We start from the raw sequence: 13,412 nt of genomic DNA, 5'->3' as shown, positions 1-13,412 counted from the left end.
GCCACTGCACTCCAGTCTGGGCAACAGAGTGAGACTCCAACTCAAAAATAAATAAATAAATAAATAAATAGCACATTCTTTGCAGGACTGGCCAGACCCTGGTCGCTAAGTCATATCCAGGGTACTGGTGCAGGGACCTGAATTTGAAGCAAGCAAACCAAAGTTTGAGAACTACTGTGCTCCTAACTCCTGGAAAAATCCGAGTATGCATTCATCATTCAACTATTTATTGCACAACTTTTTTGTTGAGACTAGATCTCACTCTGTTGCCCAGGCTGGAGTGCAGTAGCACAATCCTGGCTCACTGTAGCCTTGAACTCCTAGGCTCAAGCAATCCTCCTGCCTCAGCCTCCAATGTAGCTGGAACTACAGGTGTGCACTACCATGCTTGGCTAACTTTTTAATTTTTCATTTTTAGTAGAGAGAGGGTCTCCCTTTGTTGCCCCGATTGGTCAGTGATCCTTCCACCTTGGCCTCCCACAGTGCTGGGATTACAGGCATGAGCTGCTGCACCCAGCCAAAAACATTATTTTTAAAACAGAGCTTATAATCTGATAAGCTTGGGTAGATCATTAAGCATACATTACCTGCTTTCTAACAATAATGATCATCAAACTGGCAGAATTTATATTTTAACTGAGAGGTGGTGCCACAATGGTACCAACCGGATAATATATTTTCAGTTAATTAATTTCCAAAAAGAAGAGGAGGCTGTTTGTGTGCCAAACATTTCTTCTTAAACTCAGCATTGTCAAGTCCAGATGCCCTACACTTTGCTTACCTCCCCTTCACCTGTCTTGTTCCAACAAAAAGCCAGGGAGCCTCCTTGAGTCCTGCCCATCTCCTCATCCACAGCATTGATTTGGTCACCATGGCTGATAAAATTGTGGCAAAATGACTCTGAGCTACGTTCTGCCATGCCCTTCCCATGACCACTGTCCTGATTTGGGGCCTCAGGATTTTTCACCTGGATGATTCCAATACCTCATGACCGGTAGGTACCCCACTCCCTAGCCTCGTCACTCTGATCTTCCTTCTCTACTCATTCATTCAGCAAACATGGATCAAGTGCTGACAACAGACAAAATCCTCTGTCTGCATGGAGCTGCATTCATGCAGAAGGAAGCAGATGTGATAACATACTAAGTAATGGAGAGTCATTATCTGGTGTCTTGTTGGCCATTGCAAAAAGCTGGTCTGTACTCTGACATAAATGAGGACCTGTTAGAAGGTTGTAAGTGATATGACCTGACTTGGTTTTAAAAGGATCATCTTTACTGGGTGGCGAATGGACTTGTGTGTGGGGACAAGGGAGGAAACAAGGACTCCTTAGGAAGCTATTGCCGTAGTCCAGGCAAGAGGTAATGATGGCTTGGACCAGGGTGGCAGAGTAGACATTGGAAGGCATGTCAGATATCGGATATATATTGAAGTTGGAGCCAATGGCATACATCATTGGTGACTCCAAAATTTCTGTCCTGAGCGACTAAGAAGATGGAATTGTATGAACTGAGCTAGGGAAAAATGCACAAGGAACAGGTTTGGGGCAGGTTAAATTTGAGATAGCGCAGATATCTAAGTGAAGATGGCAAGAAAGCAGATAGAGAAATAAGCCTGGGGTTCGCAGGGAGATCTGGGCTGGAAATCTACAACTGTGGTGTGTCAGCATGCAGCTGGATAAGACCATGAAGGGAGGGAATGTAGACCAAGAAGAAAAGAGGGTCAGGGCCCGAGAAGGGGCATCGGAGAGGCAGGGGAGATACAGGCACGTGGGAGGGGCCTGGGATCTGAGAAAGGAAAGTGCTTCTAGGAGGATGGGATAACCGAGTCACAAAGGGCTCGTGAGTGAGCCCTGGAGTTGCTAAGGGAGAGAACAAGGAGAGGAGTTGGTGACATTGAATATGACAGCTCTTTCAAGGAGTTTTGTAAAGAGGAGAGAAACAGGACAGTGGCTGGAAGAGGAAATGGGTCAAGAGAGAGTGTTTCAAGATAGGAGGAATAATAGCATGTTTGTAGGTTGATGGCCGTGATGTGTTAATGTAGGTAAGAGGAGAAGAATTTCTCGAGCCATGTCCTTGGGTAGAAAGGAGGGGATAAGATCTAGTGCACGAGTGGAAGAATTGACTGTAGACAGAGGTCACTCTGTTCATCCCCATGGCAGGAGGAGGGCGGTAGGTGTGTCCAGATGCAGACAGTCAGGTAAATGTGGTGATGGGAGTTGGTGGAAGTTCGGTTTTGATTGTTTACCTTTTCAGTGACACTGTCACTAGTGTTCATTTTCTAAAATGTGGGTCTCCTTATGTCCCTCCATGGAATCAAGTTGTTTGCTAACTTCCTGTTGACTAAGGTCCAAATGTCTTAGCTCTCCATGGACGTGGCCTTGACATAACCCCTCGAGCCTATGTCACTGCTCACCTATGTTACGCTGTCCTGGACCTGGTGTTTCCTGGCCATGCTCCTTCGGGCCGCCAAGTCTTTGCTCTTCCTGCTCCCTCGGCTTGAACTGCCCTCCCACTTGCCTGCTGACAAACCCTAGACCTCTTTCAAAATCCAGCTGAAACATCACTTCCTCCTGGAAGCGACTATGTCTTTCTGTTTAGACTATGAGCTCCCTCTTTGTGTCCCCAAGTGGTGCCTTACTGATCATTGTCACCAAATAGAGCTTTGCTAACTCAGTTGAATAATTTGTTCTATAAACATTTAATTTATACTGTTTTGTGTCTCCTTAATAGACAATAGTTTTTTGTCTCCTTTATTTCAGATCCCTTTAGCTCCTAGCATGGAGCCTTGTGCATGTAACAAAATCAATACAGACAGACAGCCGAATGGATAGATGAAAAGCACACAGAACCACCAACTTTGCCAAATCTCCCCTGTGGTTATTTAGGGTTTTGTTCTGTGGTTCCTGTAGTCTGTGTGCTCCAGAAAACAGAACTACTCAGGTAAGAGACGGCCAGGGCATTTAATGAAGCAACAGTGAGGAAACACGTCTTGAGGCCAGAGACTGGAAATCCAGCCATACTACTGCAGCCTGTGCCCAGAGAGGTTTACACTCGTGGAAACTCTGCATTTGTGCTGCCAAGAGACAGGAAACCTCGAGGCCGAGGCCAGTGTGCTGCTGGGCCTCAGCTGGGCCTGCCTGCATGAAGCAGTGATGCTGTATGCTCGAAAATTAACTGGGGTCACTCTCCTGTTCACCGATTGAAGCAGTAATTGTCACAACCTTTTAAAGAGCTTTATTGCTTCTCTTAGATTATGAAAGTAGTGTAGGATCACTTTACTCCCCAAATATAGAAAGGTATTAAGAGGAAAAATGTTACCTCCAGAGAAAACCAGACTCTTTTCTCTGTATACAGAGAAATTTACATACATTTTCAATAATTATGTAAAATTCAAAAACCAAAAATAGTATTATAGATATATAGTTCTATAGCCTCCTTTTTTTCTCTTCCATATCAATGAATATCAGTCAATAGCAACATTGAGAAGTTGGCGCTGTTCCATTGTACAGATGTGCCATAGTTTATTCTATAAGTTCCCTTTGGATAGACGATTCCTTCTTGTAGTTTCACTATTACAGCAGCATAGACACATTGGCATGGAGGTTGAGAGCGTGAACTCACAAGTCTGGCTGCCTGGATTTGAATCCCCAGGGCCACTTACCTAGCTTTTGACCTCTCTGTACCTCATTTTTCTCCCCGGTGAAATGGGAATAACCATGATCCCTCCTGTTATTGTGGGGTTATTGTAAGAGTCCAGTGACATGACATATGTTATATTTTCAGAAGAGTTGCTGGGACTTAGTTATTGCTGGTAAGTGGTAGCTATAGTTATTGTGAAAATTAACACTGAGATTAACACTCCTGCATATATCTTTGGGGACTACATTTCTAGAAGTAGAAATACTGGGTCAAGACTAAGTATCTGTTAAACTTTTAGACTTCTTTGCTAACTCCTTCCAGAAATGTACCAACTGGTTGGGGGTGAAGAGAAGGGACTGAAGGAGAACTTTGTATTTGGTATATTTCTGTATTAATTGAATTTTTACAAGAATGTATTTATGTGTTACTTGTATATATATACTTTAGCCAATTTGCTCTATTACCAATATTTCTATAAAGGATCACATATCCCCTTAACCTCTCAACACTGGGCATTGTCTTTTAAATCTTTACAGTGTGTTGGGCGAAAATGTTACCACATTATGTGTAGTCCTTTGATTCTCAGCAATCTTGCTCATTTTTTCATATGTTTTGGGGAAATATTTATGTGGAATATATTATTAAGAAACTTAAAATGTTTATTTGAGTCAGTGGTTCTATGTCTATGAAGTTAAGTAAAAACAATGACAGTTATACTCATGAATTGATGTCAAAAATGGTCATTCCAGTATTATTTATAAGTGTAGGGACTAGTTAAATAAATAGTAAAGTGTGGTATCATTTACATGATGCTATATTATGCAACCAATTTTAAAAATCATATTTAAGGAGAGTTTATGTAACTTTGTTTTATAAAACTGGGCAGATGAGAGAAAATTAGATATCAAAAATACCAAAAAAAAAGATGAGAAAGAAATACATCAAAATGTTATAGTTATTTATGGGTGATGGAACCGCAGGTAATTTTTTTCTCTATTTCTTTATTTTTCTGTATTTTTCATATTGTCAACGGATATGTTTTCACTTTTGTGATTAAAAAAAAAACAACCTTGCCTTTGTTAATTAAAAATTACATTTGTGGGGAGGCTGTGTGTGTTAAGGGGAAGGGATATATATGAGAAATTCCTGTACTTTCCATTCAACTTTGCTGTGAGCCTAAAACCACTCTAACATATAAAATCTAGTCAGGCATGGTGGCATGTACCTATAGTCGCAGCTACTCAGGAGACCGAGGCAGGAGATGGCTGGAACCCAGGAGGCTGTGGCTGTAGCAAGTTATAATGGAACCACTACACTCCAGTCTGGGTGATAGAGACCTCACCTCTAAAAATAAATAAAATAATAGTCTGTTTTTTTTAACTGCATTTTTTTCCTCATTGACTCTTTCCCAGATATACACTCCTGGGTACCAGACATAAAAAACTTCCCCTCCGGAAAAGCAAATTTAGCCACAAGCATGAGCACAGCATACAGGATTCATGAGCTAGCTGCAAAGATGTGTAGGATTTTATAGCTAGAAAGTGTAGAGACTGCATTTCAGTAAATAGTGGCTATAAGAGAGAAGCTGTGTTTTGTCCTCTCTCAGCTAATGTGTTAGAGGCCCTGGGCATAAGCTGGAAAGGAACAGCCAATGTGTGCGGTGTTGCCAACTGCACAGATCACCTCCTGACAGGGCAGCCTGCTTCCTGTGGGTCTCTGCCCCGCAAGGGATCTCCCCAGAGATTTCCCAGAGCTCAGCCCAAATGGGGCACAGGGGAAGGGCTGCTCACGGGGCTGGCAGAGGCAAGACTAGCAGTTCCCAGGCTCAGTTTCCCCTTCTTTGGTGTATCGTAGGACACAGCAAGAAACAGCAAACACCTTTGACACATCTTAGTGGGGTCGTGGGGGAGCCAATCAAGAAAGCAAGGTATCCTAGGCTGCCCCTAGATAAACAGCACCTTGTGAAGCCTGAGAGATGCCAGTCACTCTCATCATGCCATGAAGCTCAATCCAGGTTTACACAAGAAGCTTTATTGCTGATTTCTTGATAACATTCCACCAAGTTTTTGTTGGGAAAACTTAGTGTTTTTCTTTGCAGTATTTTGTTCATTCATTTCCTAGATTCAGTTGGATTCCAACTGGGCCAGCCCCATGCCTCGTAAATGACCACTCAATGACATGGTTGGAGAGATTTGGAGGAAAGTGCCTTGTTCTGAAATGACCTCTCCTATGCAGATGTCACCACTGGCAATTCACAATCATGATCACTTGTTCATATTATATATGAATACATTTTTTTTTTGAGTCGGGGTCTCACTCTGTTACTCAGATTGGAATGCGGTGGCACAATCACAGCTCACCACAGACTTGGTCTCCTGGGTTCAGGGAATTCTTCGGCCTCAGCACCCCCCAAGTAGCTAGGACTACAGACATGTGCCACCACACCCTGCTAATTAAAAAAAATTTTTTTTAAGAGACAAGTTCTCGCTATGTTGCCCAGGTTGGTCTTAAACTCTGGGGCTCAAGCAGTCCTCCCACCTTGGCCTCCCAGAGTGCTGGGACTACAGGTATGAACCACTACACCCAGTCATGAATACATTTTTGTCTCACCCGCAGCACTCCTGAACAGCCTCCAATCCAAATACCTACCAGACACAGCTAGTGTATGCTACTAATATAAGACACATTCAGGGCAGCACATCTCAAAGTCACAGAGTGTTTTTACTGCACTATGCTTTAGGTAAGGTGCTCTACTAAGGTGTTTTCACATACAACCTGGTCTCTTTCACTCTCTAAGATGAGAGGCCTCTGCAGTGTCCCCCCTGCCACTGGCAGAGGCTGCCAACCATCTCTGGTCCTGCCCGAAGAGCTCTCCTCACAACACTGGCTGATGGCAGAAATCAAAAGAGGGGTCAGACTGATGGGCCCAGGCCACACAGCTCTGTCCATCGACAGACACAGACACGACAGAGTCAGAAGCCCTGGTGGGCTGTGCCACTGAGGGCTATGAGCTTTGGAATGATCTACTTGGTGTTGTATTTAGGTCAGAATCATTAGCTCTTCTGTGATCTTCTGCCTCTTTTCTCTTCAGTTTCTCTGTAAATGGGGTTGATAACAGTCCATGTCACAGGGCTGTGATGAGGGCCACATGTGCTAACACATGCCAAGGCCCTGCATTCTCAGGCACTGGTAATGGCAATGCCTTAAACTTCAGTTTCTTTTCTTCCTTAGGGTGGATTCAGGAGGTCCCACAGCCAGAGAGTGCCAGTGCTGGAAAGGGTTTAGGAGCATCTGACCCAGTGGCTGACTTTCAGACTTTTAGAGTCAACCATTGACAAAATGAAGAGAAAAAAAATTAGAGCAGCTTAAGAATTTCTGACATGGCCGGGCTCAGTGGCTCAGCCTGTAATCCCACGCTTTGGGAGGACGAGGTGAGTGGATTGCCGAGCCCATGGGTTCGAGACCCGCCTGGGCAACTTGGTGAGACCTCATCTCTTCAAAAAATAAAAAAATTAGCTGGGTGTGGTAGCACATGCCTGTACTTCCAGCTACTTGGAAGGCTGAGTGGAAGGATCGCCGGAGCCCAGCAGGTTGAGGCTGTGGTGGCCGGGAGCTGCCACTGCACTCCAGTCTGGGCGACAGAGTGAGACTTCAACTAAAAAAAAAAAAAAGAATTTCTGACATTTTATGTTGCAGGTAAGGGCACAAAAAAAACTACAATCTAGGCCGGGCTCAGTGGCTCAGCTTATATTCCCAGCACTTTGGGAGGCCAAGGTGAGTGGACTGCCTGAGCCCACGGGTTCGAGACCTGCCTGGGCAACTTGGTGAGACCTTATCTCTACAATAAATAAAAAATTAGCTGGGTGTGGTAGCGCGCGCCTGTAGTTCCAGCTACTTGGAAGGCTGAGGCAGAAGGATCGCCGGAGCCCAGCAGGTTGAGGCTGCGGTGGCTGGGAGCGGCCACTGCACTCCAGTCTGGGCCATGGAGTGAGACTCCAACTCCAAAAAAAAAAAAAAAAAAAGACTACAATCTACTATAATTTTTATTTCATTTTAAAAAAACCTGGCAGGCAAAGTGGCTCATGTTTGTAATCTCAGTATTTTGGGAGACCAAGACAGGAGGAATGCTTGAGCCCCGGAGTTCGAGACCAGACTGGACAAAACACTGAGATCTTGTCTCTAGAAAATATCAAATAATTAGCTGGGCATGATGGTGCATGCCTGTAGTCCCAGCTACTAAGGAGACTGAGGCAGGAGGATTGCCTGAGCCCAGGAAGCCAAGACTTGGGTGAGCCATGATCATGCCACTGCACTCTACCCTGCGCAACAGAGACCTCCGACTCAAAAAAAATTGTTTTCGTTTAAAATAATAAAAAGAAAAATCTTAACCACCCTGTATTTTTTTTTTAAAGGAGGAAGGACATCATACGAAAATAAATTTAGCTTTGTAAAAAACGCTTTACATTGTTTTTCCTCATTTTTCTGAAAACCAGTGGAAGCTGGGCAAGGTGGCTCATGCCTGTAATCCCGGCACTTTGGGAGACAAAGGCGAGAGGACTGCCTGAGCTTATGGGTTGGAGACCAGCCTGAACAACATGGTGAAACCTCATCTCTACAATAAATCAAAAAATTAGCCAGGCATGGTGGCACACACCTATAGTTCCAGCTGCTCGAAAGACTGAGGCAGGAGGATCACCTGAGCCCAAAGTCGAGGCTATGATGGCCATAAGCATGCCACTGTACTCTAGCCTGGGCAACAGAGTGAGACTCTGACTCAAAAAATAAAAACAGTGGAAATGTCACAGACCAGTGTCAGGGATCCTTGGGTCTTCCTGACATGCCCTTGTTTTATGGGTGAGAAAACAAAATCCAGAGAGGTGCAGCGACCTGCCTAAGGCCACTCATGGCTGCAGCCCCTCACTGCTATCTAGGAAAACACCCCTGGAATGCAGAGGTCCTTTTGTGTGGTCGTCCAGGTGCTTGGGCTGGGTGTTAGGAAGTCGGGATGTTAGGAGGTCGGGGCTCTACCCTCGGCCACTTGGTGCATTTCAGCTTTTATAAAACAGTGATGATAATCACCCCCTCAGAACTCACGAGGAGCTTCCAAAGGGCTCCAGAGACACACATCTGGCAATCCAGAGTGAGGTATGAGGGAGGGACATGTCTCCATGTCCATAATCTACCTGAAAGTATTTCAGCCAGCAAAAGTAGGTGAAGCAACGACGCAGTCACAATTGTTAGATGTAGGCCATAGGTCTAGGGAAGTCTGCAGACATTTCTAGTCTGTCTACCTTTCTACATACTTGAACATTTTCATGATAAACCTTCCATAGGTTTTTAAAAAGTACTCTGGCAAGGTAAACAGAAGGTATGGTGTTACTCACAGGGAAGAGGTCCTCAAGGTGGTCCTTGTCTTGGGTACTGCGACCAGGTGGAGCCCATCACCTAGGATGGAGCTGCCCACTCCTCATCAGCCCTAGGCAGACAGGCACAATCAGGAAGTAGTGCTGGTTTCCCAACTTCCTCCCCAGGCAGGTGAGAAAGGGGAGCCTCCTGCCCCTTCTTTGCCAAGGCATCATCTGACAGCCCACTGCTGCAGCTCTGGCTCTGGGGACTTTGGGGGCTGTTTAGAGCAGCCAATCAGCATGGGGGGCTCATGAATATGCAGATAGGGCCCCCAAGCTGGTTGGCTGCCTGCTGTCATTTCCCATCTCCCTCCCACTCAGGTGCCCAGAAAGCCAGCTCAGAGAGGAACTTCCTAAACTCCATCTAAGGACCATGGAGCCCTTTGAAAAGGTGGGGACTGAATTACTCAGCTTCTTCCATTGCTCTGAGAGCTGGGAGCTCCCAACCTCTGTTTCTAAAGTCCCCAGAGAAGCAGCTTCAAAGTGAACATCTTTCTTCCCGTTCCTCTTAAGGAGCCTAGAATCGGCCCAGCACCAAACTATGGCTTCTCAGATCTGCAGGAAGGGAGAATGTGGCCTTTCCCTCCACAGGAGGTCTGAACACTGCTGAGGAGGCTGGTTGCTGGAGCAAAGTGCCCAACCCTGGTAAAGCTGGGAGAACTCACTGGCCAAACCCACCCGGCCGCAAACATCACCCACATTTTGCCATCTCCTCCTTCTTCAGCTCAGGAAGTGGAGAATGTTGTAGAATACGGCAATGAAAATCAATAAACTATACCTCAACTCACCAACATGGTGAATACGGCAATGAAAATCAATAAACTATAGCTCAACTCACCACTTTCAAGACAGTGTCGAGTGAAAGAAGTCACAGAATGACAGAAGCATGGTGACTTACTTCCTTCTCTACAATTTAGAAAAAAAAATTAGCCAGGTGTGGTGGCATGCACCTGTAGTTCTAGCTATTTGGAAGGCTGAGGCAGAATGATTGCCTGAACCCAGCGAAGTCCAGGCTAAAAAAAAAAAGCAACAGTCATGAGTACGCCACTGTACTCTGGGTTCAGGCAATCATTCTGCCTCAGCCTTCCAAATAGCTAGAACTACAGGTGCATGCCACCACACCTGGCTAATTTTTTTTTTCTAAATTGTAGAGAAGGAAGTAAGTCACCATGCCTCTGTCATTCTGTGACTTCTTTCACTCGACACTGTCTTGAGTGCTTATCCATGTTGGTGAGTTGAGGTATAGTATATTGATTTTCATTGCTGTATTCTACAACATTCTCCACTTCCTGAGCTGAAGAAGGAGGAGATGGCAAAATGTGGGTGATGTTTGCGGCCGGGTGGGTTTGGCCAGTGAGTTCTCCCAGCTTTGCCAGAATTGGGCGCTTTGCTCTAGCAACCAGCCTCCTCAGCAGTGTTCAGACCTCCTGTGGAGGGAAAGGCCACACTCTCCCTTCCTGCAGATCTGAGAAGCCATGCTGAAGCTATAATGAAAACAAGGAGATGGTTCATACATAATTCAGGACAGTATTGGGTGTTGACAGGAGAGGCCCACATGGAGCTTTTCCATACCCTAAGCTGGTAGCGAGTATGAGAATTCCTTTTTGAAAGGCCATAACATGGATTTAACCCAATAAGCAGCCATTTTAACATTGCCTAAATCTGTTTTTCTAGCAGTTCACTTAACTTACCCTCTAATCACTAGCCAAGGACAGAACCTGTTTCTCAGAGGTAGCTATTGATAATTGTTTTACAATCCCCCTCCGCAGCTTGTTTTGTACTAATTAGTTTTTCTATTTCAAGTATTTGCCTCCACACATAAGACCCAGGCTAACCTAATCAACCCCTTGTGACCTGTGACACAAACAGACCCCACCACCATGGCAGCAATCTTGTGACTAACCATCTGCCTGTCATCCATCACCTAATATCAGTACTTGGGCTTACCTGTCCCTGCTGTGATGAAGTGGAACAGACCACCACTCAACCACCTTAATGGCCTGCCCCCATTAAGGGGAATGTTAAAAGCATTCAACCTCGGGCAACCATTCGTTATTGCTTTACTAAACTCTGGTGTGGCCATGTGCTCTTTGAGCTATGGCCACCACCATGTTTCCTAAGCTTTGGCTCCCTTCCTTTCCTTGGAGAGGTGAATATCTCTGTCTTTCTCTCTCTCTCTCTCTCTCTTCCTCTCTATTTACTTTATAAATAAACTAATTTTCTAATCTAACTGCTGTGCAATTCTTTGCATCTTTCACATGGCACCCGATCACACGACCCCACCCGGCGGGTCTGACCTAACATTTTGGAGGCCCCGCTGGGATATATATTTTAACCTAACACTTTTATTATTTTTCTTAAACTGTACACATAGATTTATTTACACATCCTTTGAATACATCATTTATGATGAAAATGTTTTTAAAAATCTCTTTTGAACCCTGCCACAACTTATGTAACTCATAAACTCCTGTCCCAGTAGACGAAGCTGTATCTTTGGAGGCTCTAAATGAAGAAGAGGGCACTAGCTTGCTGGGATGCACCTTGGACACTCTGTGGAGCTCATATGTGAATCTCAAGGAAATTACTTTCAACCTTTATCCTCTGAGAGGGACTTTGCATGCTACCATGCACGTGTGTGTGTGTGTGTGTGTGTGTGTGTGTGGTGTGCCTGACTCTAGTATCTAAGATTAACTTGGGTGATCACTAAAACTCCAGGAGAAATGCTTTGCCACCTTATAACCAGGCTTGAGCTTCTAAACCTTAGATACAAATCTCAAAAATTAATTATTAAAAACCACGAAAGAATTAAGCAGCTATCTAAGAGATATTAACAGTAACACCAGCGAGAGATTGCCATAGCCCCTTCTGACTGTTCGTGAACTCTGGAGTTGTGACCAGTAGTGTTGTAAGCATGGAAGTATCTAGTCATTCCACAACAATTTGTTGAGTACCTACAGAGTCCCAGGCTCTGTGTTGTGTGCAGACGATTCAGGAAAACAGAGTGGTTTCTTTTCTCCTGCTGCTCCTCCCAACAGAGGAGACAGGTAAACAGGACAATGGGTTGTAGTGATCCAGACACAATGCCTTGGAAGACAGAAAAGGTATCTGTTAACTCTGCCCAAGGGGATTAGGAAGGGATTCAGAAAGAGATTTAAAGGATGACTAGAAGTCCCTAGGCAAATAGGAGGAGGGAACAGTCCACAGGAGTGAAATAGCACTGTGGGGCAGGGCTGGGTGATGGCCTGAGTGTAGTAACTACAGCTCAGGATCTGTGAGAATAGGGGGAGAGGATCAGAACCTAATCAGAGGCCAGATTATCAGGTGCCTGGTCAAGTTGAGGAGCTTGGACTTTATCCCGATGACAAGGAGAAGCAATTGAAAGACTTTAGGTAGGGGAGTGGCAGGATTGAGTGCATTTCAGAAGGATCGTTGACACGTGTGAAGGATGGGCTAGAGAAAGTGAGAGTGGAGGTTTAGGGCCGCTTAGGAAGCTTTTCAAATACCAAGGACCTGACCTTGGGCAGCAGCAGGGCATGGATGTTTTCTCTTTCTTGTTAGAGCTTCTGCCCATCCTTCCAGAACTCCAGTGGCAGTGTTTTCAGGGTTTGGCTGAGTGAAAGCACTGAAACAGTCCCAAGGACTAGGCAAAATGACTCTGGTAAAGACACCATCATGGACAGGCACCAGTGATTCATTCATTCATTCGTTATTAATTCATCCAGAGGTGGTGTATGGAGCACCTTTCCCATTGGGAAGGGGGGTTACCGAGGTGAATAAGGGGCCTGAGGACTTGGGAAGGGGAGGGGATGCTTTCCATTCCAGACGGGGGCAGAGTGGGTGTCCCAAGCTGGGAGACCAGAATTCAGTTCACAGACATTCATCGCACACCAAAGCTGTGCCAGTCTGAGCGGCAGTGGACAAGACAGAATGGAAACGCCATAGGATTTATGTACATCCCTAATCTCACGGAGTCTGTATTCTAGAGTAGGGTGACAAACAAGCACCTTCCAGAATGCCCGGGTTGGGTGGAGAGCAGCAAGATCGGCCGGAGAGTCGGGCGGGCCTGGGGAGTCAGGGAGGTTGCAGCGACGCTGCTTGTGAGGGCAGTGACTGATTTCCCTGTGTAGGGGTTCGGCAGGGAAGTGACCCGTGCCTTCCTTACGGTTGAGGAAGCCAAGGCTCGCAGGAGCGCAGTCACCTGCCCAGGTCATCTGCCCAGGCCCTCACAGGATAAGACGCACAGGCGTGTCCACCGGGTGCGGGGGCCCGGCACAGGCGCCGCGATCCTCCCGCGGTGCAGGGTGGAGGCCCGGGCCCGGGGAGGAGGCGCCGGGCTCGGAGCCGGCCCTGCGGAGGTCGGGAG

The sequence above is a fragment of the Carlito syrichta genome, unplaced genomic scaffold (assembly GCF_000164805.1).
Source record: "Carlito syrichta isolate Samal-C Ts95f unplaced genomic scaffold, Tarsius_syrichta-2.0.1 Scaffold307214, whole genome shotgun sequence".
Lineage (NCBI taxonomy): Eukaryota > Metazoa > Chordata > Mammalia > Primates > Tarsiidae > Carlito > Carlito syrichta.
This window is presented reverse-complemented; position numbering follows the sequence as displayed.